Below are 27674 nucleotides of genomic sequence, written 5' to 3' on the forward strand. Positions count from 1 at the left end.
TTTAGTTCTTTTAGATGAGATTAGATCTTTTATTTGAGATTTTTTTTGTTTCTTTAGATAGGCCTGTAAAGGTACAAATTTTCCTCTCAGGACTGCTTTTGCTGTGTTTTACAAATTTGAGGTTGTTGTGTTTTCATTTCTCTGTGTTTCAAAGTAACTTTTGATTTCTTCTGTGATTGCCCAGTTGAGCTATTCATTGTTTAGAGACATGTTATTTAGCCTCCATGTCTTCGTGTGAGTTTCACTTTTTTTTGTTACTAATTTCTATTTTCATACCATTATGGTCAGAGAAGATGCTTGATACGATTCAATCTTCTTGAATTTATTAAGCCTTTTTTAAATATCCTAACATGCAATCTCTTTTATAAAATGTTCCATATGCAGTGAAAAAATGTATATTCTGCTGTTTATGGTGAAATGCTCTGTAAATATCAATTAAATCCACTTTGTCCAGTGTGTCATTTAAGGCCACCATTGCCTTGTTCATTTATTTTGCTTGGAGGATGTACCCATTGATATCAATGGGATGTTAAAATTCATTCCTGTGAGTGTACTACTGTCAATCTCTTCCTTTATGTCCACCAAGATTTTCTTTATATATTTAGGTGCTCCTATGTTGGCTGCATATATGTTTACAAAGATTATATCCTCTTGTTGGACTGCTCTGTTTAGTATTACGTAGTGTCCTTCTTTGCCTTTCGTTATGTCTTTGTTTTGCAGTATATTTTATCTGATATAAATATTACTATCCAGGATTTTCTTTTCATTTCCATTTGCATGTAATATCTTTTTCCATCTCTTCACTTAATTTGCGTGTATCATTTGTTCTAAAGTGGGTCTCTTGTAGACAATATATATCTGAGTCATGTTTTGTTATTCATTTATCTATCTTTTTAAAAATATAATTATTATTTTTTATTTTTAGACAGAGAGGAAGGGGAGGAGAAAAAAGGGGAGAGAAACATCAATGTGTGATTGCCTCCCACATGTCCTCCACTGGCAATCTGCCTTGCAAATGAGGCATGTGCCCTGACTGGGAATAGAACTGGTGACCCTTTGGTTCACAGGCCAGCGCTCAATCCATTGAGGCACACCAGCTAGGACCCATTTATCTATATTATGTCTTTTGATTGGAGCATTTAATCTGTTTAAAGTTACTCTTGATAGGTACTTATTTATTGCTTTTTTATTCTTTATACCTATTTTTTTATTTCTTCTTATTTAAAAAAGGGGGAGCATTTAACATTTCTTGCAATATTGGTTTGGTGGCAACAGCTCCTTTTGACTTTGTTGTTGTTTTTGTTTTTTGTCTGAGTAGATCTTTATTTTGCCCACAAAAACATATTTTAATGACCTTTCTTTTGCTTGATATTAAAAAGTACAGTATAATCTCCAGGTTTAGCTTTGAATTGTGTGAAGAGTTACATGAATGTCCTAAGATGCTCCAGATTTGAACTTTCAGGTGAACTTCATCCCTATATATTCAACTGGAGTGGGAATTTCTCCTCTTTGATTCCTATTTTCAAGAAATAATAAACACACCAACTAAAAACTGGTACTCATTGCTTAATATTAACTTTTCTCCTTCTCCACTTTATATCAGTACTACATGCTTTTTATTATTAAATAAAATCCCAGAACAATATTGTTGTAGACATTTTCTCTCATCTTTTAAATTTAATTTTTCACTGAAGCTTGTCCTCAATAGTTGTTTTCTCTTTGTTCCACTGCCACTACTTCAGTCCATTGCTCTCTCACCTCAAACCTAAATTACTGTGCCATCTGGTAATTGGTTCCCTTACCTTCAGCAGTCTCTGTCCACTTCAGTCAGACTAATCCCTGTGAAACACTGGTTTCATCATGTTAGTAAAGGACTCTAGGTCTTATTATGGCTTCCCACTTGGAATCAAGTCCAATTTCCTTCTCTGGACTGTAAAGCCAGTCGTTCCTTCAACTTTATTTTCTGCTACTTTCACATACAATTGATTGCAAGACTGCTTACCTTTTCACTATCCTCATATAATTTCTTTTGTCCATTTCCTGCACTAAAGTGTGATGTATTATGCTGCATCATATTCTCTATTTAGAATTTTACAATTCCTATCTACTCAAAACTGCCTCAGTGTTGACTCAGTGTTGACTCAGTGTTGACAAATGTTGACTCAGTGTTGACTTCATATAAACACTTCAAAAAGCAACTCTATCTCCTTCCAAAAATGTATACATAATGTACACATACACATTTTAGCTCTGAATATGTACACATGAACTTACACATGTGCATTATTATTTAGTAGGTCATAAATGTTAGGCTATAGGGGACTATAACACTTCATTTAGCACACTCTACATAGTATATATATAGTAGAACTTAAATGCTCATTCATATATTTGAATACATGAATCATACACAAAACATATTTGAAATTTTAGGTGGATATGTTTTGGTTCAGTTTTGACTGACCCCATACTCTAGGGCCACTAGATGTCCTCTCTGGGGCCTCTTTGGCAATTACTTCAGTCCCTCCCCCTCAATTTGATGTCTCTCTATCCAGAAGACCTCTATTTAATCTTGGATTAGTGTTGGTTCTTTTCCTCTGCTCACAGGCCCTGTTGATATTGTTGAGGTGCAAGCATGCCTTAAATTATAATGTCATTAATAACTACCACATTAAAAATGAAAAAAAAGAAAAATATGATTCACTGTGTTATTATGTAGTGTAGCCACTGCCCTATTATTGAGGTATCTAAGTCTTTGCCTCTAAACTAGCTGTCCCTTGCTCTCTGTGCTTAATTAAGTTCAGTTTTCTAACTGGTCACTTTTCAGAAATTCTTTTCTTACTCCTACTGCTTACACTAAACAACTTCATCCAATCCTCATCTAATTCCTAAACCTCAAGTACTCTGTCCTCTGATGACTCACCAATCTACAATCCTAACCCTAGACTAGGATTATGATAGCCCATATAATATGATTTTTTAGGAGTGTGTACTTGGATTATCTGTGGCTCTGGAAATCTTCCTGAAAGACTGTGCAGAAAGAAGAAAATGAACATGTTCTTGATCTATTCCACTGTTATGTAGCCAGGCTTTAAAGAAAATCTCCATGCCAACAGCATCATTGTCTATAGTGTGAATGTCAATGTCAGTTCCCAGGAAAGAACTCTCATCATTGCTGAGCTCTTCGGTGGGGGATGCTGAGTCCATATACCCTGGCAGGGGTGTCCAACTTTTTGGTGTCTCTGGGCCACGCTGGAAGAAGAACACTTGTCCTTGGCCACACATTAAATACACAAACACTAATGAAAACAAAAAAAAATCTCCTAATGTTTTCAGTGAACTTATAATTTTGTGTTGGGCAGCATTCATGGCCATCCTGGGCTGCATGTGGCCCACAGGCTGCAGGTTGGACACTTCTGCCTAAGGCTTCCTGTGTGATCTCAACCACCTGACATCACCTGACCTTGACTAGGTCTGTATCTATCAGTCCTTTCTCCAGCTGTTTGATCACTTCTTCTCTGGGCTGGGATGTCAGAACAGTAATCTCCAGGGAAGTTTAGGCCAGAACTGTGTCTGTGGTCATGTGTCTACAGCACTGTTTGAAGTGCCAGAGCCCAAATTATACTGCCAGCTGCAGGGGAGTGCCCTGTGGTCTGAAACAACCTTTTCTCTGTAGCATGTGGAGTTCTGAGATGCAGGCCTGCAGCCTAGCACAGGTCCCTTTCACTTGCACAAATGGGAGAATGCACTCATGCTGATTCTGTACCATGTATAGGCTGAAGAGGGACATGCTACTGGGGCCCATCAAGCTGCAGGCTGGAGACAGAAAGTTCTGGAGAGCCTCCCCAAGGCTGAAGCAAACATCAGCTCAGGATGGTATGCACAATGAGAAGTCTCAGAGGATGCTGGTAAATCTGTGCTGGAGTTGGGGGGCCCTTTATGAGTAGTTAGCCCATGATACATGGCAGCCAGACCAGAGGTGGAACTGCGGCCACCACATGGTCCTTTGGCACCTCGTGTATCAGAGATTTTTTATCATAACATGGCAGTCTCCTATTCTGCATGAGTGACCAGTTACACCAATATAATTTCTTCACATAAAGTGTGAACATTAATATTATTAACATGAATACAAGCACAGAGACACTGCAGGTTAGTCCATTAAATGAAATTTTGACAAACTTTTCAAGCAAGCCACTCTTCCCAAGCTGATGAGACTATATGGGCTACAGATAAAAATGCATTCCTAAGTTTTGGGGTTTGGTCTAGGAAGAAATTATAAAATATGAATAATATCCCCAAATTAACCATCTCTTTCTCAGATATTTTATACACTTGAGATCACTTGGATAATTCTTATTACAATTTATTCTGGTTTAAAAATAGTCATATACATTTTTACTCTTACACACTTTCTTCTCGCTTGGCTCTCTGAAGATATAAAAATGTCTTTGTCATATTGTGTATATACAAGTAGCCTATGATCATTGTAATACAAAGTCTAAAATGAGAATGCATTAAATAATATTACTAAAGTCACTGAAATATTATGACTATATTTTATATTTATATCATACTTGTGTTCTGTTAAAGTTTCAGAGATATATAAATGTATATAAATGTATATTTATATGTATATGGTATCTAGATACCTATTTATTTAAAAATGTTAGTTATAGTTAGGAAAGTATGATCTCTAACACCTAAAATATGACTTGCATGTTGTGAAAGTTCAATAAATATTCATTAAAATAATTCATTATATATAAGCATATACTTAGATGTACATTATTATAAAGTCAACTTGGTATACTGTTATCATTTTTTAAAATTTTTGTATTGTTGTTCAAGTACAGTTTTCTACCTTTTCCCCCCACCCCAGCCTGACACCCCAGCTCTCCCCACCTCCCTCCCCTTTTTCCACCCCCCCCTTGTTATTGTCTATGTGTCCTTTATAATTGTTCCTGCAAACCCTTCACCCTTTTCCCCTGAAATTCCCTCCCTTCTCCCCTCTGGTCACTGTCAGCCTGTTCTCAATTTCAATGTCTTTGATTATATTTTCCTTGCTTGTTCATTTTGTTGATTAGGTTCCTGTTAAAGGTGAGATCATATGATATTTGTCTTGTCTTTCACCTCCTGGCTTATTTTGCTTAGCATAATGCTTTCCAGTTCCATCCATGCTGTCACCAAGGGTAGGAGCTCCTTCTTTCTTTCTGCTGCATAGAATTCCATTGTGTAAATGTACCATAGTTTTTTGATCCATTCACTTACTGATGGGCACCTATGTTGCTTCCAGCACTTGTATATTGTAAACTGTGCTGCTATGAACATTAGGATGCAAAGGATCTTTTTGATTGGTGTTTCAGGGTTCTTAGGATATAATCCTAGCAGTGGAATTGTTGGGTCAAAAAGCAGTTCCATTTTTAGTTTTTTGAGGAAATTCCATAGTGTTTTCCATAGTGGTTGTACCAGTCTGCAATCCCACCAACAGTGCACTAGGGTTCCCTTTTCTCCATAACCTCTCCAACACTTGTTTGTTGTTTTGTTTATGATGGCCATTCTGACCAATGTGAGGTGGTATCTCATTGTGGTTTTAGTTTGCATCTCTCTGATAGCTAGCAATACTAATAGCTACTAATAAAAATAGCTAGCATCTTTTCATATGTCTCTGGACCTTCTGCATGTCCTCTTTGGAAAAGTGTCTGTTCAGATCCTTTGCCCATTTTCTAATTGGGTTGCTTGTCTTCTTAGAGTGGAGTCATGTGAGTTTTTTATGTATTTTGGAGTTTAAACCCTTGTCCAAGGTATCATTGGCAAATATGTTTTTCCATATTGTTGATTCTCTTTTCCTTTTAATACTGCTTTCTCCAGCCATGCAGAAGCTATTTACTATTATCATTTTTTGTAAATCTGCTTCATTATTTTAAAAACAATAATATATTGAGGTAGTCTTATAATTTGCATGTATTCATGTTAAACTTGACAATTATTCTTATCTCTGAAAGGGACCAATCCTTCTTACTTTGGGGTTTAAGAAACTTCCAGCTGGATTAAACTGATGAAGAGACAACCATGTAGTTTGCATTACAATATCGAGTTGCAGTGAGCTAGTTGGTTTTCTCTCTAATCTCTGCAACAGTCTTAGAGATATGGATTTCTTTTTTGTCTAAAATCAGCCTAAATGCCCATTGTTTCAGTGATTTATGACTATATAATAGAGTAATTTGTAATTCAGTGGCTTAAACATGATTTTTTTTGTTTCACCCAGTTGAATTTGTCAGGAATTCACCAAGATTTGGTTGGACTGTTTATTTGCTCACCTGAGATTAACTGGGTGACTTGGGGAGTTCAACTCTTGGTTGGGCTGGTCTGGAGCTACGCTGGCCCTTTCATTTACCTTGTAATCTCAGGTCTCTTCATATGTTCTCGCCATCAGGGTAATCAAGTGTTTCAAGTGTTGTCTATGGGCTTCACAGGCCAGATCAGAAGCTATAAGATTTTTTAAATGCTAAGGCCAAAACAGGTGTGGAGTCATTTCTGCCACACTTCATTAGTCTAAGTAGTCAGAGGTCAGTCCAGGTTTAAAAGTAGGGACCATGAGCCCCACCTTATAATATTCTTTTTTTCAGCCATCTCTAAGTTGTCATACTGAAAGTAACTAAATCCAATAATTTTGTTTTCTCTGAAGGAAGAAAAATAATTTAAAAAATACCTGAAGATGAGGCATATGTAATGCTAACTTCTGAGTTGTTGGTATTTCATCTTACATAAAGTGTATTGATATAGATTGTATTCTAAAGGAAATAGAAGAAAATAGAAGCAGACCCTAGACTTGCTCTTCCTCCATGCCCAAAATTTTAGGAGCAAAAATAAATCTAGAGAGGCTTAATTTTCATATGCTATATTGTAAAACAGAGTGAAAGGGCAGCACACATTATTCCTAATTAGGTTATAGCCTGTTTTCTTTTTCTTGCATCAACTGAATGTTCTAAGTACGTTATTGAAGAACCAAAATAAGGGAATCCTATTCTCTAATCATCTTACATTGGACTTATTCTGTTTTACACATTTGAGAATACCAATAAAAAGAACAGCCATTTGTTGATAAAAAAGATTTTACGTAAGTTTTAGCTTGGCTGTAATTTAATTTCTTCTGCTGTTGAATTTCTGTAACCTTCTGCAACCTTCATATTCTGTTTGGAGTGTTTTATTTTCTTTATTTATTTATTGAAGCCAATTTAAAGTAGTCTGTTTTCTAGCATCTCTGGAGAATATTTGAAAAGCTATCTTCTTAATCTTACTGGATTTCATCTTTTGATTATGTGTATCTAAAAATGGGCCACAATGCTTAGGTTGGCTCAAACTAACATTTCATTATTATATCAGTAAAGATGCTTCACTGTTGGGGAATTTCCAGGAAATATAGTGATAGTGCTTTATATTTTGGAAGATATCATGAGCAAATGCTTTAAAGATTCTCTTTTTTTATTTAATTCAGAGGTTTAAGAAATGTTGAGCAGGTATGGTACATATTTTTCATTTTGATTTTTCTCCTTATTATTATGGGCAGCAACACGAAATTTTACCAAATACCTTTTTTTTTGGCTTTCTATGCATTTCAGATTCTAATCTTTAATCCTATTACATTCTTTTTTAAGCTTATTGCCTGTCATATGTGTCTTCTGTTTCCTGACAGCTGTTTATTTTAATCATAGTGCATTTAGAGACATTTTCTACTAGAGATAAGGATCAATAGAGAGAGCTATGACCTAAGTTTTAGAAAAAGGAAAGCCAGATTTTGGTGATATTTAGTGAGATGGAGGTGACAGGTAGTAATGTGATGGTATAAAGGGAATAAAATGAACCAGCTTGAAAGAAAATGCAGAAAAGCATCATGTCCAATTTTTTTTCAGTCCAGTTCAGCAACATTGAAAAAATAAAACTAGCAAAGATATAAAAAAATAAAGTAATAATAATGAAAGTGATAAAAAGTAGAAACTGTAAGGGAGTCAAGGAGATACAAATATAAAAAACGTTTTAGCTTGATTTAATTTTGTAAGTATTTTAATTTATATAAATAACATAGTACCAAATTTTGTAGGATTTTATATTATCTGCATTCTGATGCATTTATTTGATGCTATAAGCCAAGATAGGAAGTAATTATAAACATTCTTTCATTATATTCTATTGAAAATATGCTTTTATGCTTTAATTGTAATTTTTTATAAAAAATAAAAAGTCTATATATCCATTTAAAAATCAGCCATAATGAAAGAAAAAAATATTGTGATATTAACAATGTAGCTATGTTATTAATATAATGTTTAGTTTTTTTAAGTGGTGACAATTTATTTTGACTTAATCTTCAGCACAATATGGATTTTCTGCCAAAACTACTCTGGACACTATAATTTGGATCTCAGGTTCTCATTGAAAGATAGATGACATCTCTCCAATACAATCTGATGTTTAAAAAAGTATAATAAAAAAGAAATTCAAAAAATTGATTCTTGGTATACAAAGCAACTCTGTGGGTTATGATTATGTCTCAGGCACATACAGGGGAATAATCTTAGGCAGTACCTTCCTCAGGCCGAATACATAATGTGTATTCTGCCTACTCAACATCATGGTCCTAGTTATTACCATTGTAAAAGCAGAAGCTTCCTTAGAGAAAACATGGCTGGAATCAAGCATAGTTTAATACCGAGTTTTTAAAAAGACCATTTAAAGTCACAGGATTGAAGATGCATAATATACAAGGTCTGCCAGAAGTAACACCTGCTTGAGTGTGGTCGGTAGGGTAATAATACGAGTGTAGTAATTTATAGTTTTAATTTGAACATTTCATCTAAAATGTCATACGGTGTGCTTGAGTGTGATGTTGTTTTGTTACAGAATTACATGCTTATGATTTTGTAATAAAAGATTTTGTAATAAAAAGGGGGCACTATTTGTGCCAGACCCTGTGTACAGGCAGTGCGGTGATTGCTGGGGGTGGGAGAATGTGAGAGGAGACAGCCGCAGGAAGCTATAGGAGGGATCGATGGTGATGGAAGGAGACTTCACTCGGGGTGTTGAACACACAATACATTGCACAGGTGATGTGTTGTGGAACTGTGCACCTGAAACTTGTATAGTTTGTTAACCAGGGTAACACCAATAGATGCAATAAAAAGAAAAAAAAAGATTTTCACCACTAAGTTTATGAAAAAGGACAATTGCTATTTCTCAGCTTGATAGATAAAAAGGGGCACTTTAAGTGACTTACCTAACACTCTAAACTCTTTAAAAAGCTCCCTGCAGAATTTTTACATGTATTTGTGTTCACTGAGATGATTTATGTACTCAACTCATTAAAGTATTTTAAAATGATCTTTAGCAAGGTGAGCCTTAGACAAGAAAATTAATTCAGTGCTGAGAATATAAATAGAATACTGTAATCATAAAAATAATAGAAATCAGCTCTTTCTTATACAACACAAACTCCTTTTAAAAAATCAGCCATCTTCTTTAATTACATTTTTATTGTTTTTTATTTATACCATATTCCTCTGCTGGGTAAGCTTATAATTGCAGACAGCTCTACCTGATGTATTTAAATTAAGATCAAGTGGACCCAAGCTCACAGGATTTTTTCTTTTGTTTAGTAACTAAACAAACAAAAAAAGAAATCTATTTTTTAAGAAATGTAAAACTTTTTGATGGACTAGATATATTGCCATATCTCTGCATACTGAGTAAAGGAAAAAATAAAAGATTATTTATATGTCAGACATTGTGCTAAATGTTTTGCAAAAATTATCAAATTTTATCCTTAAAATTTACCTTACAAAAAAAATATTGCTGGTCTCTTAATTTTGCCTGTGTTAGACATTCCAACATATTCAGAACGAAACTCTCCACTGTGGAATATCCAGAAGAAGAGGTAGCTTCAGTTTTCAGAAGTTCCAATGGCAATGGCAAAACTGTATCAATTAAGGATGTAGGTTTTTTTTTTTTCATTCCCAATTCTATGAACTCTGTATTTTCAGCATCATGCTAAAACAGCCCTCCTTCTGTATGGAATAGCATTGGTAACAACTCCTAGTACTACATGCTTTTTCATTTATGTCCAGAGAAAGAAATGTTTTCTTTGTCCCAACATTGCGGGTGTTCTTAAATTATTCTATTTAGATTGTCTGAGTTACAAATTCACTCCTGACTCCCTCATTTTGGTTAGAAGGATGATTGTGATAATTAGTCAAGACACCCTAGGCTATTTGGGGAATCAATGGTTACCCAAATAAAAGTTGGATGTTTTTAGGTAAGGAGAATTAGGAAATAGTGACTATATTGGTAGATAAGAAATGCTTACTACAATATTAGGATCTCTTTAATAAATAAGAAAACAAGCGTTTCAAGAAATTAAGCAACTGAACAATGTTTACTCAAAGTTGAAGCCAGTTCTGTACTTAAAAGTTTTTCAGAACTCCAAACCCATAACTTTCAACTCCATGAGGAATACTGGATTTTATACACAGCCATGAACAGTACATGCCACACTAATATAGAGATGCTTGGTTTGTCCATTCTAACTTTACTGGTAACTGACTTTGTATGGTTTAGGTAGATATCATTAAAAACAATAAAAGAGCTATTTTAATTCTATATTTTCAAATAAAAATAGTTGGAAAATTACATATCTGTATCATGCAATGGATTATACACATGTTGTTAAATTGTTAAAGGATAAACACATTAAGTGATATGGTAGCTGTTATCTAAAAAGACAGGGTGCAACAGTTACTCTCATCTCTGCATGCTCATTGCACGCCTCACCTAAAGAAGTAAACCTTACTAACCCTCTCCTTGGATCATGACTAGCCTTTGTAACTGGCTCTGATCAACAGAATATGCCAGAAGTGACATTCTAGAAACCCAGGCTTTAAGATGACAGGTGGCCTCGACTTTCTGCCTTAATGAATCCAGAATCCGCAACATAAGAAGCCCAAGCCGCACAGGGAGGCCACACAGAGAACTAACTTGTTCTGATTATCATTCTCATCTGAGCCTAGCCAACAGCCAAGACCAAATGCCAACCATGTTAGTGAGGCATCTTGAATATTGCAGGCTGATTTGGGGTTGGCCTGACATCTTGACATTTCTGGTCATTTGACCTTGGCCCAGACAATATCACACGCAGCAGACGAACTGCAGTGCTGCGCCAAATTATCTCGCAGACTAGAGGAAATGAGATAGGTTTTTGTTGTTTGAACTCCCTTCATTTTGTTATGGTGTCTGATGCAGCAATAGAAAAGCAAGAATGTCAATATCTATGATATGGTTCTTACATTTATTTGTAATCCCTGCTTATTATACCATTGATAATAACCTCAGAAAAATTGGTCTCTTTGTATTTGACTCTATACTTGTTTCCTAGGTATACTTTTCTGTTATTTTCATGTTAATCCACACCCTAGTTTAGTCTTCTCTCTCTAGTTTCAGAAATAGTGTACTAAACACATAAAAAATTCTAAGTCTTTCTTCAAAGCATTCAAAGTTCAAAACTTCAAGGAGAAATGCATTCATACTATTTTATTCATAGCTATTTATGTCTCTTTTAGTAACTGGACAGATTCATGCAAAGCTGCGTTCAAGGAAAGCCCACTCTTTGCCAAAATGCACTTGGTAAAATCACCCACAGCTGTTGCTCAGAATGTTGTGTGTTTGTTTTAATTATTGCAAATTTGGGTTTTTCTCTGATTAAAAGATTACAGACCTCCTTGACTTCTGAGATTAAGAGATAAGATTCCAAGGCACTTCTCTGAACCAGGAAAAAAAAATTGAAAAAATTTTTCACTTTTAATTTTTATATAATACTACTATCAACCTTTCCCTCCTACTTTCCACTATTTCCAGTAATTTTGTTTATTATCATGCATGTCCATTTTGTGAGTACTATATACAAACAGAGCATATTCTTACAGTTTTTAAGAGATTTTATTTATTTATTTTTAGAGAGAGGGGAAGAGAAGGAGAAAGAGTGAGAGAAACATTAATGTGTGGTTGACTCTTACACACCCCCTACTGGAGACCTGGCCTACAACTCAGGCATGTGTCCTGATTGGTAATCGAACCAGCAACACTTTGGTTCGCAGGCCCACACTCAATCCACTGAGCTACACCAGCCAGAGCTTATTCTTATATTTTTTTAAATAAATAAATGAATGAATGTCAGACAGTTCAAGATTATGAAATTTCACTTTTTACATCTTTTATTTTTCTAACCTATACAAAACCAATAAAGAGGCTGAGCTAAATTAGGATAGGAGACATTAGTTATGATGGTCTGATAGTGTTTAACAGGGTATTTGCTGTTTTTAGTATTCATTGTACTTTTAACATAATGCATAATCTACAGTGTACTATAAAAATGCAAACCTCAAGTCATATTTTCTCTGTAAAGTTGCTTCTTTAATTGCATCAACAAATAATTTTTACAGGAAATTTACTACAGCCAAGTTATATTAGGAGTATATGTTGTTTCTTATATAGATTAATTTTTCAACAGATATATGATATCATACTACCCTATAAAATATTCATCACTTCTTAAGGCAGAACATGGTTTTCAATTCCTATTCATTAAGAATTTCTAATCCTATTGAAGGTAAGTTTATTGATCAACATAATGAACAGTTTATCATGTTATCAAAAAGCATATGGCAAATAACGGAAATCCCCCAACCAATCTAGAGTGTTCTACACATCATTGGACTTTGCCTTAGATCCTCTCCTGCAACCAAAAGATTCAGCAGTCAAGATGAGTAATAGTTTAATGCAGCATTTAAAAAATGAAACCACTGCAAAAAAAATTTGTGATAAAGAAACTATCAAGTGTTAAAGAGAGGATTGGTGTTATTGGTTTTTTCTTTGTCTTAGGCTCCAATACCGTTTAACATGACACTGCTCACAGTCTGTGCCCTTAAGGATCTCAGCTTAGGAAGCATCAAAGAAGTAAAGCACCGGTAAATGCAGTGCTGGGTCATCCCGGAACTATGTTTCCATCACGAGTACTGGCAAGATAGACGAACTGATACCTTTCCAGAATAAGCACCCTGCTGTCGCTCTTGTTGCTATTAAATTACTTTTATGGAAAGTTATACCTGATCTTCAAGTGTACCCGAAGCAGAGCACCTAAATATAATTATTTCTTTAAGTATCTTCTCTATTTTATTATTAATTAGTTGCAAGAAAAAGCTAATTATTTCTACTTTGAATTTGAGGTGCTCCCATCTAATTAGCAATTAATTAGGTTTTTATAAATTTAATGAATCTTTATCCCCTTCATCTGACAAGCTGTTAGATTTTTCAAATCAGGATATTAACAAAAATGGTACATGTTCATTGAGTTGTCTGACCTAATAAGCACTAAACATTGTGGTCTTGTGTCTCTGAGAGCTTCAATGTTTGGGAATGGCATATGGCTACTATGAAGAAATATGAATTTATTCTGCTGAGTACTAATTAATTTTTATAATTATATCATCTCCTAAGCATATTCAAAATCAGATGAGAGAAACAGCAGCTAAGAAGTAAGAAACATCTTTATCAGCATGAATGCTTTACCATTCTAGAAAAGACTTCAACTAAAGACACACTTTAAGATAAGTGATAGGCTTGGTAATTAATGTTCTCCATTAGGAAGAATTTAAAAGAAAATGTTAATTTGCATGTGCACTTTACACGTGTTTCAGTAAGATATTGAAAAGTTCTGAGAAAAATATTTTTGGTAAGAAGAGATATTTATTATAATGTAAATAAGACCACACAGTTCTATAGTTATGTAAGCAATTTTCCTGTATCCCAATTACTTCATGAAGTTGATTTCTTTTAATACCACTTTTATAAGTAAATAAAAGGAGATTTGGATGATTTAAGTAACTTATCTAAGGTTCTGAACTAAGGTAAGCCAAGCTAGAATTCAAAGTACATCTTTTCTTGATACTAATTTTTTTTGCCCACTTTACTTAGCAAAATTTCCTTTTTATATATTTTTTTCACTTCTTAAATGTTTTTAGGGCCACCCCAATAAAGTGCAAAAATTGGGTGGCTTATAACAACGTGAATTTGTTCTCCCAAGTTCTGGAGGCCAGGAATCTGAACGCAGATACCAATGACATCAGTTCCTTCTAAAGGTTCTCAAGGAGAATCTGTCCCACGCCTCAACCCTGGCTTCTGGTGGCTCCTGGAGATCCTTGGTAGCCTTTGACTTCTTGACACACAATTCTAATCTCTGCCGTTGCCTTCACATGTCCTTTCCTCTATTTCTCTGCATCTCAAATCCCTGTTCTTTACTCTCATTAGTATAATAGGCATTGGATTCAGGGTCCAGCATAAATCCAAGGTGAATTTATCTCAAGACCCTTCATTTATGTACATCTGCAATGACCTCTTTCCAAATAAGATCACATTCACAGGTACCAAGATTACGACTTGGACTTAAGTTTTTGGGAACACAATTCAGCCCATTAGATACATTTTATATTTTCTGTTGATACTGATACAATAAAAGTATAGATATAGAATCAATTATAGAGAGAAAAATAGAAATCAAGTTATTTATAAAGACTTTTTACATTATGAATCCACAAAATGACTTTTTCCATACAAGGGATTGCAAATACCAGAGAGAGCAGTATTTAAAGGGACTGCATCAAAAGAGGAACAAGATCTTGATTGGGTCTATTATGAGTTTTGTCTCCATGACCTATTACGTGGGGGGAGTGAAGGTACTGGTACATGTCAAAAAGCAGGCAGCAATAAACCATGCTGGATGCTAAGGAGAGAATTTATGTTTGTTTCTCTTTGGCATCACCCACAAAATGCAAAGAAGTCCACTTAGGCCTGCAAACCTTGCAATGAAGGAACAAAAAGCACAGATTCTGCTGGATAGAATGTCTCACTAATGAGAAAAAGAGTGAATTTGCTGCATTATTTCTGAAGCATAATTCACAACCTTTTCTTTTCAATGCTGTCACTCCATCACTCTCCAATCATTTTTGACAGTTTGTTTCAGCCACACAGAACTAACAGTTATTAAGGAGAGAAGTGTCCCAGGCATGCATCTGGTTAAACTGATCATGACTAGTGTACCTGAAAAAAAGATGGTCAGAAAAGGGAAATATATTACACAATTAAATAATATGTTAACTCCTTTCCCACAATGACTTCAAACCTTTACTAGGACATTTATTTGATATATTTTGTAACTCAGAAAGTCATTCAGTTTACTGGCTTTTAACCAATAGCTTTCAGAATCAGATTTATAGTTTGTGTCATTTACCATCATAACTGGTTAATAAACTTATGTCCCAGATAACAGAGTGTGCATTTTGCTATAAAAGTAGTACAAATAGCTAAAATATTTAAAATGTGGATTAGTGTAAGAGAAGTTATGAGAAGGCTTTTAATTTATTTGAAGAAGAAAAAGAGAATTGTTTTGGCATTTTTCAAGTAGGAAGAAAATTACTATAGGAAGAACTGAAGCAAAGTAGCTATTATGAAGAAAGGAGTCACTGATAATGAATAATTTAATCACAAAAAGAGAAAAATGTTATGAAACTATTTATGAGGAGATTGATTCAAAGTTGATAGCTTTTGACTATGACACATGATCAACTGTGAGAGATTGAAAGGCCTTTACAAAAGATAAATAACGTTCAAATCTTCTTCAGAACAATTTGGTCAGCCCTGGACAAGAGAGTGTGTCCCAGGGTGAGCACTGAGTGACCTATGATTATAACAGGAATTTCAACTCAACTTCTTTATGTTCTTTTAAACTCAACTCCAATGAATTAATAAGCCATAGAACATGTGCTAATAATGCATAAGTTGTGATTACTATCCAATACTAACTCATTTCATTCTTCCTCAGCCAATTCAGTTACCTCAGCTCCCTAAACCTTCTATTCAAGGTTTTGTAATTAGTTTAGCAATTATTCGTTAATTATCAACTTCACGCATGAAGACGCTAAGGTGCTATGAGGCTGCAAAGATGAGCAGGATAAAGCATTTTTGTGAGTATTTTTAATTTAGATAGAGAAGGGATATGCAGAAATAATTATATCACAACATAGAGAATACCAAATATCCTAAGAAAGGCAAAGGAAATGATAGTAAGATTGAGAAAGCAAGAGGTTATTTCCTAATCTTAGAAAATAGAATGAGAAAAGTTTTATGAGGATATTGGTTTTTGGACAAGACTTGGAATGATAGAACTGATTGGCTTCAGACATGTAAACAAGACTGGTAAAGGGTTTGTCAGGAAGGTAGTACAATGTAGGGGAGACACAGAGACAACGAAAAAGAAATGTAGTAGAAACATGAACAGATTCGTTAAAGCATAGGAATTCTGGAAGGAGTCTGATAGAGAATAATTCAGTAAGAGGAGATTGGGAGGTCCTTAAATATTAGCTTAAGGACTTTTTACTTTTTCTTTTTTTCATATATTTATGTGTGCATATATATATATAAAAATATATAAACATATATAAAATAAAAAAAATTAATTGTTGTTCAAATACAGTTGTCTCCATTTCCACCACACCATGGTCCCCCACCCCACCCACCCCACCTGCCACCCTTGAACCTACTCACTTTGGCTTTGTCCATGTGTCCTTTATACATGTTCCTTAATGGCTCTTTCCCTATTGTCCCCTATTATCCCTCTCTCCCCTCCCATCTGGTTACTGTCAGATTGTTCTTTATTTCGATGTCTCTGGTTGTATTTTGCTTGCTTGTTTGTTTTGTTGATTAGGTTCCACTTATAGGTGAGATCATATGGTATTTATTTTTTGCCATCTGGCTTATTTCACTTAGCACAATGCTCTCCGGTTCCATCCATGCTGTCACAAAGGATAGGACCCCTTTCTTTCTTTCTGCTGTGTAAGATTCCATTGTGTAAATGTACCAGCATTTTTTGATCCACTCATTTACTGATGGGCCATGAGGTGGCTTCCAGCACTTGGCTATTGTAAATTGTGTTGCTATGAATGTTGGGGTGCATAGGTTCTTTTGAATTGGCATTTCAGGGTTATTAGGGTATAATCCCAGCAGTCGAATTGCTTGGTCAAAAGGGAGTTCCATTTTTAGTCTGAGAAATTTCCATACATTTTTCCACAATGGCTGCATCAGTCTGCATTCCCACCAACAATGCACTAGGATTTCCTGTTCTCCACAACCTTGCCAGCACTTGTTTGTTGATTTGGTTATGGTGGCCATTCTGACTGGTATGAAGTGGTATCTCATTGTGGTTTTAATTTGCATCTCTCTGATGGCTAGGTGATACTGAACAGCCTTTCGTATGTCTCTGGGCCCTCTGTATATCCTTCATGGAGAAGTCTCTGTTCAGGTTCTTTGTCCATTTTTTAATTGTTCTTTGACTTCCTGGAATGGAATCAAGTGAGTTCCTTATATATTTTGGAGATCAAACCCTTGTCCAGGGTATCATTGGTAAATATATTTGCCCATACGTTCTGTTATCTTTTTGTTTTACTGCTGTTTTCTTTAGCTGTGCAGAAGCTTTTTATTTTGATGAAGTCCCATCTGTTTATTTTTGTTTATTTTTGAATTTTTTTAGAGAGAGGAGAAGGGAGGGAGAAAGAAAGGGAGAGAAACATCAGTGTATGTTTGCCTCTCACATGGCCCTTACAGGAGACTGGACCCGCAACCCAGGCATGTGCCCTGACTAGGAATTGAACAGGTGACCCCTGGTTCACAACCCTTGCTCAGTCTACTGAGCTGCAGCAGCCAGGTGTTTATTCTTTATTTTATGTCCCTTGCTCTAGAGGACATATTGGTAAAAATACTGCTGCATGGAATATCTGACATTTTCTTGCCTATATTCTCCCCTTGGTGACTTCCACGGTGTTGTTGCTTATGTTTAAGTCTTTTATCCCCATTGAATTTATTTTTGTGTATGTTGTAAATTGGTAATTGAGTTTCATTTTTTTTTTTTTGCATGTAGCTGTCCAGCTCTCTCAACACCATTTGTTGAAGAGGCCATTTTTACTCCATTTTAGGCTTCTGCTCCCTTTGTCAAATATTACTTGACCATAGAGATTTGGGTTTATTTCTAGGCTCTCTATTCTGTTCCATTGATCTGTGTGTCTGTTTTTATGCCAGTACCAGGCTGTTTTGATTACTGTGGCCTTGTAATACAGTTTGATATCAGGTATTGTGATCCCTCTTACTTTGTTCTTCTTTCTCAAAATTGCTGCAGCTATTTAGGGTTGTTTATGGTTTCATGTAAATTTTTTTAATGTTTGTTCTATATCCGTGATGTCATTGGTATTTTTTTAAAAGATTTTATTTGTTTATTTTTAGGGAGGGAAGGGAGGGAGATAGAGATAGAGAGAGAGAGAAACATCAATGTGCAGTTGCTGGGGGTTATGGCCTGCAACCCAGAAATGTACCATGGCTGGGAATCAAACCTGGGACACTTTGGTTCCCAGCCTGTGCTCAATCCACTGAGCTACGCCAGCCAGGGCTGTCATTGGTATTTTAATAGGGATTGCATTGAATCTATAAATTGCTTTGGATAGTATGGACATTTTGATGATATTAATTCTTCCAATCCATGAACACGGTACATGCTTCCATTTGTTTATGTCTTCCTTAGTTTCTTTTTTTAGTGTTACATAGTTTTCTGAATACAGGTCTTTTACCTCCTTGGTTAGGTTTATTACTAGGTTCTTTATTTTTCTTGTTGCTATATCAAATGGGATTTTTTTCCTGATTTCTGTTTCTGATATTTCATTGTAGGTGTACAAAAATGCCTTCAATCTCTGAATATTGACTTTGTGTCCTGCTGTTTTGCCAAATTCACTTATTACGTCAAGTAGTCTTTGGTTGGAGTCTATAGGATTTTCTATGTACACCATCACATCATCTGCAAACAGTGACAGTTTTGCTTCCTCCTTTCCAGTTTAGATGCCTTTTATTTCTTTTACTTGTGTGATTGCTGTGGCTACTTCCAATACTATGTTGAATAGATGTTAAAGATTCAGTAATGGCTTCAGGGAAGTGTACTAACATGATCAGAAGGTAGTTTTAGGAAGCCTAATATTTCTACAATACTGTCAACTTAATATAAACTGAATATTATTTTCTGCCTTTTGTATTATTTTTAACATATACCACTTAGCATCAGATATGTATATTGTTTATGGTATAAATAATCATTGTTTAAATGATAGACAAAACAATTAACGATGGTCCCCAACAGATATCAATGTACTTTGAGTGAGACTGTCCCTGAAACATCATCAAATATATGTTTAGCCAGTTATTTGTAAATAGAGTTGCTATTAGCATTGGGTGGGGAAGAGTTCTTTAATGTGTGAAAGTGCAAAAGATTTGGTGTCTGTGGCTTGGAGAGCTATAAATACACGTACCCATCTCCCTTCACCAGTCATTGTGACAGCCCTGAATACCCATTCCTGCTTCCAGACTCTTCAGGTGGAGGGCCGTGGCATAGGGTGGAATATCCCTTGATTGAGAACCACAGGCTCTAGCATATAGTTATTGCATGTAATGTTTGTAAATAAGTGTCTAAAACATGTCTCATAATGTATTTGTGATTGTTTCCATCATGAGGAACACTGCAGGGAAGGAATTCTCTTTTTAGTACATTTAGAAACCCATATCCCATACATCTACCTTAGATTTTAACAATGAGCATTAGCAGCCCTGGCTGGCATAGCTCAGTGGATTGAGTACGGACTGGGAACCAAAGTGTCCCAGGTTCGATTCCCAGTCAGGGCACATGCCTGGGTTGCAGGCCATAACCCCCAGCAACCACACATTGATGTTTCTCTCTCTCTCTGTCTATCTCCCTCCCTTGTCCTCTAAAAATAAACAAATAAAATTAAAACAAAAAACAAAAAAACAATGAGCATTAGCAAAGCCCAGGCCATTGGTAATCATGCCACAAGGGATTTTTTTTTAACATCACATAACTCTTCAGTTTTGAAAGTTTTTTTGATACAGAACTTCCTCCTCCTCCTCCTCCTTTTCCTCCTCCTTCTCCTCCTCCTCCTCCTCCTTCTTCTTCTTCTTCTCCTTCTCCTTCTCCTTCTCCTTCTCCTTCTCCTTCTTCTTCTTCTTCTTCTTCTTCTTCTTCTTCTTCTTCTTGTATCTAAATAGGTTGGTATCAGTTTTCAAAAGTGCTGAACATATGCATGGGGGGGGGGTCTGCTGATGGTTGTGTCAGGAGGGAAAACAGGAGCTCTGGGTGTGAGGATGACATCCTGTTGTCACTCAGATCTCATCATTGTGGGCCTCTCTAGTCTATTCAACTTCACTGCTACCTTTCTCCTTTTTATTTTCTCCATATCCCATGGTTTATCTCCACAATTGCAATTCATTTGATCCTCAGTTTCTTCCTACTCATTCTCAGCAATAGTGCTTGAAGAACACTGACAAGAATGTGAAATAAGTGATGCCCATACTTTATCTGAAACATAACACCTTCTCTGTGTTTTTAACTGAACTACAGAATTCTAGTTTTTCTTTTACCATTAGAATTTTGGAAATTATAGCCATTCATGCTGATCTATTTTTCTCACCTTATTATTATGTGTTGCTCATATTTTGTTCACGAAATGGGAATGTAGCAGCTGCAAGGCATAGAGTTCTGGTGGCATATTTCTCCCTTGCATGTCTTAATTGCTACATTTATATATGCATATAATTCTGTCCTTTTCATACATCAAATATGTGTACCAAACACTTGGAAACAAAAGGTGTTTATATAACATGTAGCTCTATTATTCCAAATGGCTAGTATTTTGCTAATCACCCCCCTCTAGTAAGCACTGACATTTGGCAGCAAATAACTCTTTGGATGACACACTGGCATATTCGTCAGACGAAGGTGTGATTGCTGTTTCACCTGCCAAGAGGAGAAATTGTATTTAAAGGTAAAACTGTAGCTATCTCACAGAATCCAAAAGAAAGGAACCACTTTACAAACTATTAAGAGGAACAGAGAAGATGGGAGGAGGAAATGCAGTGTAAACACCAATGATATATAATGAGTAGTGTAAGACAATGCAGATGTCTTTCACTCATTTCTAGAATACCCTGAGAGACACTTATCAATAATTCTCATTGACATTGTCCTTCTACTTTAGATGTCAGGAAATACAGGAAGAATTAAGTTAGATCACTTGCTTAAAGATGCAGAATGCATTATCAACAGCAGTCCACTTTTGTCTAACTCGAAGCCCTGGCTCACTTCACCACCTCACACTTTCTTTCTGTGAGGGACCAGAGACAATCTTTGATGGGTTTCAGTCTGAGTCCATTAATCTGTACACCCGCAGTCTATTTATCTGAGAAATCGTTGCAACACATTATTCATTAGTAAAGAGCCAGATATAGTGGTATTAATTTATAATCTTAGTGTCTATATGGGTATATGTTATAGGTCACATCTTCTATCTATTTCTGTTTATACTTAAGATCAATACCTGGTAGAACTTACAGATGGAGTCCAATGAAAATGTAGTTTTAAATTGAGTCTCCATCTCTTATAAACTCTATGACCTTGAGCCATTTACAACCTTGGGCTATTTTCTAAATGCCTCTGAATGTGTTTCATTTTATATGTAGAGATTGATAGAGTGATGACACCTATCTAAAATAAAGGTTCTTTGGAAGAAAAAATGTATAATGTGTAGATATTCCACATTCAATCCCTATACACAGTTGCCATGCAATTTATTTTACCTTCTTTCTTATCCCTCTCTGTTCCATTATATCTCTGTACTGATGTGAATCCCAAGGTGATAGTATACATATGGAGAATTAGGCAACGTTGATGAATTAGGACAAAATTGTAGCAGTTAGTAACTAATAGTATCTTATGCAAAAAAGTATGGGCTACTTTTTAGGACATTCCATTAAAACCAAAATGATGAGTTTTATTGTCAAGACTGAAATTCTCAGCATTAACACTGATAGCATATATTTGTCCTATTCCTAAACTCAAAGGTAGTATTTTTACAGTGGGCAGTTTCCGTATTTGAAATGGACTGTTGTATATTTGGGTGTACACTTATATTTAAGACAATATATATTGATCATTTTCTGGTTTACCTGCTATTCCTGAGAACCAATATAAATATGTGATGGCACTATTCACGAACTCAGCCAATGGTGCAATCATTTCAATTCTGACATTCTTCTGTACAAATAAATATAATTCAGAGAAAATTATTCATGACTATACCCCCAAAACTGAGAAATAATACATGAAGCAAGATATTACTATGGGAATATTATGTTGCCTGTGACTGTGCTTTGGCACAACTTTGGGATATGATAATGGGCCAGGTTGGCCACAAATAAGTTTCAGTGGTTAATTAAATTCTAGAGTTTATAAGAAACATTGTCATAGTATATTGAATTTCATTTCTTAAAATATATCAATCCTATGGAACTTGTTTATGAGTACTGAAAAGGTTAATTGGGAGCATTGGCAAAACCTAAATGATCTCCTTTCAATCCAAGTCTGAACTATGTCCTAATTTTAATTTTCAAGTTTGAAAGGAATATATTTCTCATCATTGTTTTGTTTTGGAAAAGAGAATACATAAAAAAAAACCCACCTATAATCTCAGCATAAAATCATGAAGGAAAAGGCTTTGTAAAAATCCCTTAGGAAAGCAAATAAGGCATTAGCATTTATCGAACATTATTATGAGCAGGAGATTATCTAGGTACTGTGTAAATAATCACTGAATTCTGTTAGAGCCCTTTAATACGGATATAATTTGTTCCCCACATTGCCCCACCCCAATCTGCAGCCCTATTATACAGTCAATGAAACTAAAGATCAAGGAGACAAAGAGACTTGACCAACAGTGCACACATCAGAATTGGTGGTAACTGTTACCGTTTGAATTCAGATTCCTTTGACATTGAAGAAAGTTTTTTTTAATTATGCTTACATTAATTATATTGTAAATATTCTAACAACTGTGCTTAGCATGTGATTATGGTTGTTTCCTAACAGACACAAATTATAAATCAGTGGTAGAAGTAGATAGGTAAGAAATCCAAGACTTCCAGCAGTGATATTTTCCTTAAAAATTGTATGGTAATTTTGGGTTTGCAAAAGATATCCAGTGTTGTTTTATAAAAATAAAAGAAGCATTGACTTTAATTTTAAAAGAAAAAATCCCAAAGGGTATAAGCTAGATCTGGGAGATAAGGAGAAATGACAGGTAAAATTTATTGAATGGTTACTTTTGTCAAGAACTGCATGAGGAACTTTTATATTAATTAATTCAGGTAGTTATCATGACAGTCCCCTAGGAAACTGGATTGATTCTATTTTGCCTGTGAGGAAACTAGATTTCCATTTATGAGAAGTAATAGCAGTATAAATAAATAACTAATTCAAGATACAGATAACTCAGCAAGTAACCAGAGAGGTGAAATAACTGGCCTAGGTAGCAGCAGGCAAAGATGAAATTAGAAGTTGGGTCTGCTCCATCCTCAAGGTCATGCTCTTTCCATGCCCATGCACCACTTACTATTTATCCATATTTCTGGAAAATTGTCAGTTCATTGGGATTGATTTGTTGTGGGCTATAATAGATAAAATGAAATATAAACCTTGAAAAATATGATGATGGTAATAAAATCTTGAATAGTCCCCCCAAAGCATTCTTTGATGCTCTTTGGGTATAGGTGAGATGTATAATGAAACAGAAGACACCAGAAGGATAAAGGGATGTTATCTCATGGTCTAGAGGCATCTATAATGGTTTAGTTGTTTTAAGGACAGTATTGTTCTTCTGCAATGGGAAAGTCAACAACTTGGTAAAGTGGGAAAGAATAATTGTCCTTTATATTTTCATTTAATATTTACTGAATGAGCCAAGAGCTATATAGATGATAGAGGAGCTTCACCCCAAGGGAAGAGCTATTTATAAGTGGATCGGACATTTCTAACTTAGATAGCTGTGGCTAAATGTTTTGAAAAAGTTGTTTATCTAGACAAAGTTGGTCAAATTACTCAGCTAGTATCACAATCCTTAACATCTGTACTTTCTATATTTCCCAATAGATTTACATGATTTGAAAACATTTTCAACTTTCAAAATAAGATATTTGATTTGTCCTAGAAAAATAACATATTTAGCAGAACAAAGAAGAAATTGTATTTCACCAATCCATAGAGATGTTTCCCTTGGAAAATAAAATCAACTTTTTCAAAAAGTTATTTTTATTCATTTATTTTTAATTGTGACAATTTTGTTATTACCTATGGACATACTTTTATAAATATTTTCAATAAACATTAAAATACTTTAACATAATAAATCACCACCTAAGAATAATAGATTACTGTGTAATATGAATAAGTCCCCATATAATGTGAAGCTGAATTAAATATGATTGTGATTTTAATGAGAAAAATCTTGCTTATAAATGGGTAAAGGTGCCAGCGCTAACATGACATTCTGTGAGCAGTTAAATAAGGCAGATGCTTAAGAATTTCAAATGCCCTCAAGAGCCAGCTTCTTGATTACAAGCACTCATAATGCCAACCTTATTATGTTCAGGAGTATAGCTAAAGGAGAGAGTGAGAGCTTAGTATACATACTGATTTCTCAAACATTCTGATAATCTCAGAACTGTCGTGGGTTAGTAGAGATGGACTGCAAGAAAAATATTGTAATTTATTAAAATTGTTCTATGTGCTCTAGACACTGTGTTAAGCCTTTAATTCCATAGTAACATTTTGAATCCTCTCATTCAGTCTATGTTACTTGGATTCCAGTCAAATAAGTCTTATTTAGGTGCAAGGATGACAGACAATTGTACCTGTCCATTAGGCTGAAATATACATCAATAATTAAAAATTCTCTTTGATAGACTATATTGCTAGCCATACACCTCAAATATTTGAAAAAAAAAAGAGACACTCAACAGTATTACCGGACCCTAGCAGTTTGAGGTGGAGGTGGTGCACACATACATGTAATGGGCGAGAGAAGGGGTTTGTAATTCATACAATTCTTTAGCCACTTTTGAGAAATACCAAACTAAAGTTTTCCCCAGTAACTCAGGCCAGGGCTTGCTCATAGTTAAAAATATTCTACAATTTCAGAGAATGATAGATATCAAAATGAACGGTATAAATAAGTAAGATGAATATTGCTGGAAGTGGAAAATTTTGTAAAATCAGTTTTATTGACTACTGGTAGGAACTAAGAGTCTAAAATGACCAGGAAAAAACAGGTTAAGTAAGACATGCTTACAAAGTTTGCAAACAACAGAGGTTGGGGGGAGGATGTGACAGGCAGAGGTGGGAGTAGGAGGAGTGGACAGGAGAGGAAGAGAGAGAAAACTACATAGAAAAAAGATCAGTGTTCAATGTGTACACACTGAACAGCATGACATAAAGCTTAGGTGATGGACTTGGAGACCAGATTGCCTATGATGAATTTACCCTTTGCTATTTGACCTTGGAATGTTATTTATCCCCTATATGCCTCTGTATGCCAATTTATGTATAAATTGAGATCAATACTACCTATTCAAAGGGTTATTGAGGGGAATCTGCATGAAAAGTATTGGTTTTAAGTAGCAACAATGAATATTAGGATATCTAAGGATATATGAAATTCTGAAGTAAAGGAAGCTACCTACGAAACTTCCTCTTTTTTGTCTTTTTTCCACTTTTATTGTTTATTTTATTATAGTTGTCCCAGTTTTTTCCCTTTTGCCCCCCTCTACCCAAGCCACCCCTCTGGCCCATACTCAATCTCCTCTCCTTTGCCCATGCCCTTGAGCCACTCACACACGTTCTTTGACTAGTCCCTTGCCTTTCCTTTCAACGCTCTCCTCTCCTTCCTCCCTTCCTGCAGGCATCAGTCTGTTCCATGTTTCCATGTCTCTGGTTCTATTTTTCTTGTTAGTTTATTTTGTTCATTAGATTCCAGTCATGTGAGGTCATCGTATTTGTCTTTCGCCAGCTGGCTTATTTCACTTACCATAATAGTCTCTAGCTCCTTCCATGCTGTTGCAAAGGGTAGGACGTTCTTCATCCTGCTATATAGTATTTCATCGTGTAAATGTACCACAGTTTTTTAATCCACTCATCTGATGGGCACTTGGGCTGTTTCCAACACTTAGCTATTGTAAAGAGCACTATTATGAACATAGGGGTGCATAAGTTATTTTGAATTGGTGATTCAGGATTCCTAGAGTACACTCCCAGCAACGGAATAGCTGGGTCATAAGGCAGTTCCATTTTTAATTTTTTGAGGAAATTTTATACTGTTTTCCACAGTGACTGCACCAGCCTGCATTCCCACCAAGAGTGCCTTAGGCTCCCCTTTTCTTCATATCCTGGCCAGCACTTGTTATTTGTTGATTTATTAATGATGGCCATTCTGACAGGTGTGAGGTGAGATCTCATTGTGGTTTTAATTTGCATCTCTCTGATGGCTACTGATGTTGAGCATTTTTCACGTCTCTGGGCCCTCTGTATGTCCTCCTTGGAGAAGTGTTTATTCAGGTTCTTTGCCCATTTTTTAATTGGGTTGTTTGTCTTCCTAGTGTTGAGTCACATGAGTTCTTTATGTATTTTGCAGATTAAGCCCTTGTCCCATGTATCATTGGCACATATGTTCTCCCATAGAGTTGGTTCCCTTTTCATTTCGATAATGGTTTCTTTAGCTGTGCAGAAAGGTTTTAATTTTTCTTCTTCTTTATTGTCATCTCTTAGAGGATATGTTTATTTTATTTTTTAAAACTTTTTAAAATTGTTGTTCAAGCACAGTTATCTATTGGTGGGAACACAGACCGGTGGAGCCACTGTGGAAAACTGTATGAAATTTCCTCAAAAAACTAAAAATGGAACTGCCTTTTGGCCTGGCAATTCCACTGCTGAGATTATACCTTAAGAACCCTGAAACACCAATCCAAAAGAACCTATATATAGAGAGAGGTTGGCATTTGGCACTGCAGCTGTGGACATGCTGCTTGCTCTATGCGTGTAGCCTGGATCTCCCTGACTTTATATATCCTCCCAGGCCACTCCCGGCCCAGGTCCGTGGGTTCCCCATACAAGGTTGGGCCCCTGCCCTGGGAGGGGAGGAAGCCACAAAGCTTTGATTTCTCACTAGTCTCTCCACTGCTGCAGGTGCCACACATGGGGTATTTCCCTTTCGACTTATAAAGTCTCCTTACCACTCGTTGTGAAATGTCTTCTGTACTCCTTGGCTTAAAACTTCATATCAGTTAAGATTCATTGATTGTTCAGGTTGTTTATCTGAATTGGGGGCAAAAGCAAGTGGACTCAGCCTTCACCTACATGGTTACCACCTTCTCCTCTTGCAACTTTCTTTTTAATGCCTGTTGTTGAACATTAGATTGGTAAGAAAAACTAAAATACTATTTGGAGTATAAAGTTGAATAAGATAATGCCATTAAAATATAAGATTTCCTATATATCATTTCCTATAATAGGTTAAACAACTGATCCAGTGAAAAAATAAAAGGAAAATATTCATATACTCAAGTATTTAACTTATCTCAATTTCTCTTTGCCAAAGCAACTGTCTTTCATTATGCACTTCTTCAATTATGCACTAACACAATAA

The 27674-nt window shown here is 35.5% G+C and overlaps 1 pseudogene; it reads right to left on the minus strand.

Moving 5' to 3' along the window:
• Nucleotides 1-2979: 2979 nt before the first annotated feature.
• Nucleotides 2980-26114, minus strand: LOC123809929 (annotated as a pseudogene).
• Nucleotides 26115-27674: the final 1560 nt, after the last annotated feature.

This window comes from Phyllostomus hastatus, unplaced genomic scaffold (genome assembly GCF_019186645.2).
Source record: "Phyllostomus hastatus isolate PE091 unplaced genomic scaffold, TTU_PhHast_1.1 phas_scaffold_585, whole genome shotgun sequence".
Lineage (NCBI taxonomy): Eukaryota > Metazoa > Chordata > Mammalia > Chiroptera > Phyllostomidae > Phyllostomus > Phyllostomus hastatus.